Source organism: Pseudophryne corroboree, chromosome 1, assembly GCF_028390025.1.
Source record: "Pseudophryne corroboree isolate aPseCor3 chromosome 1, aPseCor3.hap2, whole genome shotgun sequence".
Taxonomy (NCBI): Eukaryota; Metazoa; Chordata; class Amphibia; order Anura; family Myobatrachidae; genus Pseudophryne; species Pseudophryne corroboree.
Window position 1 is genome coordinate 193,829,948 of NC_086444.1, and position 7,781 is coordinate 193,837,728.

A 7,781-nucleotide genomic window follows, 5' to 3' on the forward strand; every position below is an offset into this window, starting at 1 on the left:
GATGAGAAGCGTAAACTTGCCAATATGCCATTTACGACACGGAGTGGCAAGGAACGGCTGAGGCCCTGGCCTATGTTCATGGCTAGTGGTTCAGATTCACATGAGGATGGAAGCACTCATCCTCTCGCTAGAAAACTGCAGTGCCACTCCTAGATGGGCTCTCGTGACCAAGCCTAATCAGGTGAAACGTACGTCGAGAGAACGTCCACAGTGACGTCATCGCGGCAATGCCCAGTCCGGAAGCGGGCGGCCGCGCTCACCACTGTAGTGGGACTTCGGAAGAGGAGACCAGGACAGCATTGGCCGCATACCTTGTGGCTGCGGTAACTGACACTAGACCACCAGGGTTTCAATTGTGCTGCGGCAACTGACACTAGACCACCAGGGTTTAATGGGAATTTATCTTCTGTCAAGTATTGACCGCACACCTTGTGGCTGCGGTAATTGACACCAGACCACCAGTGTTGTGGTAATTGTCAATAGACCACTAGGGTTTAATATGTGTTTGTGTTTATTTTTTGTTAAGTATTGACCGCATACCCAGTGGCAGTGGTAACACACACAAGACCACCATGGTTCTAATGTATTCTTCTCTCTCTTAGAACATTGTTTATTTCTACAGCAACTATACTATATCTGCAGAAATAACCTGTACAGTATTGTCCTAACAGGACAACAAATTATTTCCACTATACTATTTCCCCGCCTATGCCCCAAAGGTTCATTTACTAGATTAAGGTATTTAACCTTGATATCGCTATATAAGTGTGTTTATGGTAGCATTTGACTTCAATTTTATATTTCTATATTTTCTATTCTTTCACTATTTTTTCTTTATTTACATTTATATTGTCTCCTATAAAAGGACACTATAAGACTTTATGTATTATCTGTGAGCCAGCCTTGAGCTCCAAACTAGCATATGATCATTCATCAATCTGTTTTCCTTTTAGGGAACGAGCAATTAGAGTTTCAATTGTCATTCAACCATCCACGAGTCAGCCTTGAGCTCTGAATTTATCTATCAATTGATATCTCTTTATTTAAGGAGTAGATTTGTATATGCAGTACATAATCCTTCCATCATTCTCATGTGAGCTTATTATCTGCAATATTCCACCTACAATATTCTACCTTTATCAATATATTTAGTGTCCCACTAAATAGATTTAAACCCCTTTTTATTTCCTCAGACATTCTTAATCATCCTGACACACCCTTGTCTGGAAATACAATTTCAGACTATTTATAGCCTTGTTTGAGTGCGAAGTACAGAAAGCAGAGAGTGTGTATCTCCCCATTTCATTCATATTTCCTCTATATCGGCCCACGGCCATACTACCCTGAATACGCCCGATCCTGTCCGATCTCGGAAGCTAAGCAGGCATGGCCTGGTCAGTACTAGGAAGGAGAACCTCCTGAGAATACCAGGTGCAGTGGGCCTTTTAAGGAAAAACCTCAAACTCTTTTCATACTCCTGCTTCTGGAAAAACCTTCTCGGACTATTCATGGTTCTGATTTATGTACAGTACAGATATTAGGAGTGGATTTCCCCTCTCCCTCTCCTTTTTTTCTCTCTTCTACCTCAAATAACGGCCCACGGCCAAACTACCCTGAATACGCCCGATCTTGTCCGATCTCGGAAGCTAAGCAGGCATGGCCTGGCCAGTATTAGGAAGGGAAACCTCCTGAGAATACCAGGTGCAGTGGGCCCTTTTTCCTAAAGGAAAACTTTCATCACATTCAGTTGATCCTTTCCTTTCCTTTCCTCTATCTCCTTTTGTTACCCAAATCTTTAGATTAACAATGTTACCACATTACGCTACCAGTCAAACCTACATTCCAAGGCATGTACCGTGATTCATCTGGATACCTTTATTTCAATAGAACCATATGGTATCCATTAACACATCTTCTCTGATATTTTCACCTTTCTCAATTATCTTGTACCTCATTTGCTAAAAACAAGTTTTGTTTTCCAAACATCAGACACGAGTCTCAAAATTATTTTTCATTTATTCTTTTTATTCAAGAAACAATTAAAGGTTAAGTTTTATTTCATTTCATCATTTTCTTTTCATATATATCATATCCATTATTACAAATGAGTGCTTCCAAACAAGGGTTTTTTGTCTTTTCTCTCCTCTCCAATTGTAGTCTAATCTACAAAATTCCTGGGAGCACCGCCAATCATTAGCAGTTTAAGATTTACTTGTCAACTGCATGTATATTGGTTTTTCATCTTTGATGTCATTTTTATACCTCGTTTAGATTGTCAGACTAGTGCGGTTCCATACTAAATACATTTCTCCACTCCTAGATGGGCCAGGTGTTTGTGTCGGCCACTTGTGTCGCTTAGCTTAGTCACACAGCGACCTTGGTGCGCCTCTTTTTTTCTTTGCATCATGTGCTGTTTGGGGACTATTTTTTAAATCTGCCATCCTGTCTGACACTGCAGTGCCACTCCTAGATGGGCCAGGTGTTTGTGTCGGCCACTTGGGTTGCTTAGCTTAGTCACACAGCTACCTCATTGCACCTCTTTTTTTCTTTGCATCATGTGCTGTTTGGGGACTATTTTTTTGAAGTGCCATCCTGTCTGACACTGCAGTGCCACTCCTAGATGGGCCAGGTGTTTGTGTCGGCCACTTGTGTAGCTTAGCTTAGTCACACAGCGACCTTGGTGCGCCTCTTTTTTTATTTGCATCATGTGCTGTTTGGGGACTATTTTTTTGAAGTGCCATCCTGCCTGACACTGCAGTGCCACTCCTAGATGGGCCAGGTATTTGTGTCAGCCACTTGTGTCGCTTAGCTTAGCCATCCAGCGACCTCGTGCAAATTTTAGGACTAAAAATAATATTGTGAGGTGAGAGGTGTTCAGAATAGACTGAAAATGAGTGTAAATTATGGTTATTGAGGTTAATAATACTATGGGATCAAAATGACACCCAAATTCTATGATTTAAGCTGTTTTTGAGGGTTTTTTGTAAAAAAAAAAAACCGAGTCCAAAACACACCCGAATCCGACAAAAAATTTTCAGGGAGGTTTTGCCAAAACGCTTCCGAATCCAAAACACGGCCGCGGAACCGAATCCAAAACCAAAACCCGAAAAATTTCCGGTGCACATCTCTAATATATATATATATATATATATATATATATAAAATCACTCAGTAGTTACAATTGGGGGGTGCCTATCCACCACCATATATACATATATATATATATATTTAAAACTTTTTTACTTAAATGAAACTAATTCAATTGATAAAATACATTTTCTGATTTTTTTTTCGTATAAAGTACTGTACATAGTGATAATGCTGATTTAGATTACCTTATAACTTCACAATTATGGGTAAGAGACACAGTACGCAATTGGCGTATGGGGTACCGTAAGGGTACGTATTTAGCGTAGCATACGCTAGTCCGTGACCGAGACGCACATGCGGCACGCTCGCTCACAGATTAATGCGTGGAGTCGAGCACGCTATAGGCGAGCGACTACCGTAATGCTACGCTATCAGCGTAGCGGACGCTCGAGACCACGAGGAGATCACGAGCGGCGCAGACGCTCACAAGATGACAATCAGTAAGCCTTGAATGTAACCCACAGAAAGGATATTCTTATACTGTAAACCTTGTATTGAAACACTGTAGCGATATAACGCTGCTTAACCTTGCTTACACTAAAGCTGTTTGAGCGATCGAGACGCTCCTATTACCCTCTGCAATATAATGAACACACAATACCGTGCTAAGGATCCAACACCTTTACTAACAGGCTTTTAGTTATATCGAAAAGGGGTAAAACAGTTCACAAGTCATACACTACATACTAACATATAATTTTAACAGAATATCTAGACAGAAATATACAATAACGTTACAATCTTAAACTAAACAGAGAGAGAGAGTGAATGTGGCCAATACAAACAAAGAGCGAGATAATCACAGAGAATTACTTACACACAATGGGAACGATCGCAGCGCAGCCTGGTACCAGCCCCGAGTTAGTCAATATGAAAACCGTTTGTGGAGAGTGAGGGAGCTGTTCAGGCTGGCTGATCTTATATACACTGAGTACAGTATACTACAAAGGGACCTACAATCTCATTGTTCATTGGACACAGGAATGTCTCCTCGCATCATATCAAAAGGTCATAGGTTAGTTTAAACAGGTGGGCTGTGACTATTTCAAACAGCTCAGGTGGGTGGGAATCTCCGGATTCCCGCCGCATGGATAATGAACTGCAAATATAGAATATGTCCAGAAACTACTAATGGCCATAACTACACGCAGGAGCGATTAATCTTTACCTAACCAACACCGGATTATTGCTATAAAAATACTCTTCGGTTAGGTACCAGACACCACTGTTCAACCTTAATCAGACCCTTTGTACCACGCAAAGAGGGATTCCCAAGTCCGTGAACAAGTCACATTAACCAAACTTACAGTTATCATTAAGGGGAACATTATCTATAAAACGAGCTATTTGGTTCTATTATTAAACGATTGAGTCGCCCGCTAGACGCACACAAAGTCTACCGTAAATGCACATACCACGCGCTCGAGCGCATGGCCGAGGCGCCATCACGCGGCTGCGTATATCCACACGCACGGGAGAGAATGTGCACGTGCAGCAGGCACGCGCATGAGGTGCATATATGGCAACGTGCAGCGTGATATTTTTCTGACTTTGACAGTCCACCCTTTGGCAGTCATCAATAACTGCCACTTCCTAAAACAGTTCAAAAAGAGAAAAATATATGTCATGTAAAAATACATTTCTATGATTGGGTAAGGGAGAAGAGAGGAAGGTGGGAAAAAGGTATGACCTAGTGAGATAGTAGAAGCATGTATGTATGAGTCCATGTTTGAGGGGTCATGTATCATTGTGCCGTACGTGTTTTAAATCAAGCTTCGAGGTATTGCGAAGTATACATTTGAATTCCTTCTTATCCCGTATTACGGGCCTGTGGATGGGCTGTCAAACTTTACCGAGCTCTTTTCGGCTTTTGGTTACAACAAAAATGGGGGAGCACATTTTAGTTGATGATACATGAATGGGGGGGTATGTGAGTGCTGATATCTGTGCCTATATTCCCTATCGACTATGTGTGTCATTACCTGAAGGTTGTAGAGATGAAGATAAGAAGCAATTATGGTAAATGCAGTCATAAACTATGTGAGTTTAATGTACATTTGCCGATTGAGGTCTTGTCTGATGTCTTGTCTCGATGTACATGTTGACTGTAGTCTCCCGATGCTTTTGCTATAATTGCTTGAGCAAAAAGCTTTCTCAATGTCCATAGACTTACAATCTTTGAAGTGTTGGGCTATCGTAAAATTTTAGAGTCACTAGGGAAAATGGGGGTCTATGGCATTGTCCATCAATGGTCTGTGTAAAAGGTTGTCAAATTCTTCTTCCAAGCGGATGTCTTTATACCTTGGAGGAAAACAAAGGAGAAACGGGTGAAAGAAACGGACCGTGGAATCACATTTTCATCACAACATTGTCTCTATCGTTGGGTCATACATCAAATTTGTTGTTGTTAGTACAGTGTCCTCGCTTCTTAAACTCATCACTCGGGCACTACGTTTACACTTCGTTAAAACCCGAACGCATCTAAATATCAGACCGACCAATATGATGACACTCAGAATACACAAAAGAAATTTCCCTACATCCATGATAATACCTTGGGCCCATTCTCCTAAACCAGAGAACCAATTTCGTGGGTTCAACCATGACACCCAACTGGTCAGCTCATTACCCACAGCGGCAAGGGTGAGATTGTGTTTCCTTCAGAACTCCCATTTTAATTGTAAAATGTCATCCATCTTTTGGTCTATGACCTCGGCTGGGTCCTCCGTGCTGTTTGTAATGTACGTGCAGCACTTGATTCCATATTGAGTTGCCAGGGTTACACAATACCCGCCTGTCACAGCTGTGAGGTAATTGAGAATCATCCTATGCTGAACCAGTTCTGTTTTGTAGGCTTGTAACTCTTTCCCAGTGTACCTGAATGTGTCGTCATACATTTCGGTGATATTGTCTAATAAATTTGCAAGCGCAGATATATATTTATAATTTATCACTCCTCTAGCGGTACGAGTGATATCTAACGCGAGTAGGAATTGAATCCCGGTGGATTCATGAATCAGGTCAGAGGCTGAATGCTCTGTTCTTTCTATCAGGTGCCGTTTAACGATGTGCTCGTAATGAGTGTGAGTATAAGGAGCTTGGGCACTGCGGTGAATATCTTTCATTTTAGTGTGGGATACAGTCATTACCTCAGGCAGTACTTTTCCAATATAACATAACCCTTCTGAGTTTGGGGCAAGCCACTTATACGCCTTCCTCCCGCATATGAAGTATGCATCATCGGGGAGAACATATGGGACGGAGTGTGACATAACCATATTACAGATTTTCCATGTGAACTCTCCTAACCCTAATTCTTCCATCTGTTTAGTACACGTATCTGTTTGTACAATCTGTGCACAGTATCCTGGTGATACTTCTCCAACTCGCATGATCCTACTTCCTAAGGTGTACCTATACCGAAAGAATTTCCTATGGTCGGCTATCTGGCGTATAAGTTCTGTGTCTATGGGCAATCTGTCGGCTCTATGAATGTCATGGTTTGATTACTCCATGACACTTCCCAATTTCCCGACTTTCGGGGATTGGAAATGTTAAAGCACACTAAGGACCTATCCACGTGATATTGGTGGAGCTTCAAACTAGGAGGACTAGAGATATTAAACCTCGTATGCACCGGCCTCCCACCACTTAGCTCAAGTACCTCTCCTACAGTTAAAGGGAATGGTACTAATCCTGATTTACTATGGCCTTGAGGTACTTGAGAGCATACCCAACAGTCTGTCTGGTTTAACACTTTACCCACTAAGGAGTGATAGTCACTCAATGGATGCCGGTCCATGTGGACATTAAAACTGGACTGAGATTTCTTTATGCACCCATCCTCAACTATATTGTCACAATGCCTACAGATGCAGTTCTCTTCAGCTAACATTCCTTCACAATTCCTTCTATTGTTAATGCTACCAGATCGTTTTCTGATACTCGCCTTTACTCGGAGATTATGTTGTTCTTGGAAATCTACGCCTGCATCCTGGTCATCAGAACCCATTCCTGATCCTTTCTCGACCTCCATGGTACTCTCACCGAAACAGACTGCTCTGGTCAACATCATGGTCAACAGGAAAATCCGAATCACAGTCTCTTGGGGCAAGTCCATCTTTGAGGAGTAAAAGGAGAAAAATAAGAAGGGAGAAAGGAAATAGGAGGGAGGTGGGAACTGGAGAAAATAACAAATGGGAAAAAGAAATCTGGCTCGACAAGCTTCCGGTTTTGTTATTCTCCGCGCTCAGGTGTCGTCTCAATCCTCCCTGAACAGACACTCTAGTGATACAACCTCTACCATCTGTTCTTTATCACGGGACCTCTCTGGGTCAGTGACCTTTTTACAATGAGACGAATGGACCCAAGTCTCTCTCTCGGCAACCTTCAAAGCAGTTGTGCTGGTTAATAAGACTTGATATGGTCCTTCCCATCTGTCAATAAGGCAACCTGAGCGTAGAAAATTCCGTATCATTACATAAATCCCAAGTTCAATGTCATGACAATTACTGTCTGGCAAATCAGGAATCACCAATTTTAGATTATCATTCTGATTCCTCAATTGCTTACTCATCTTAACCAAGTACTTTACGGTTACTTCATTGTTACATTTCAAATCATCCTGGGGG

General features: G+C 41.8%; 2 pseudogenes; both read left to right on the forward strand.

Annotated features, from left to right (window-relative positions):
* Positions 1-1,325: 1,325 nt before the first annotated feature.
* Positions 1,326-1,443, forward strand: LOC134934397 (5S ribosomal RNA; annotated as a pseudogene).
* Positions 1,444-1,595: 152 nt separating this feature from the next.
* LOC134942575 (5S ribosomal RNA) lies at positions 1,596-1,713 on the forward strand (annotated as a pseudogene).
* The last annotated feature ends 6,068 nt before the right edge of the window (positions 1,714-7,781 follow it).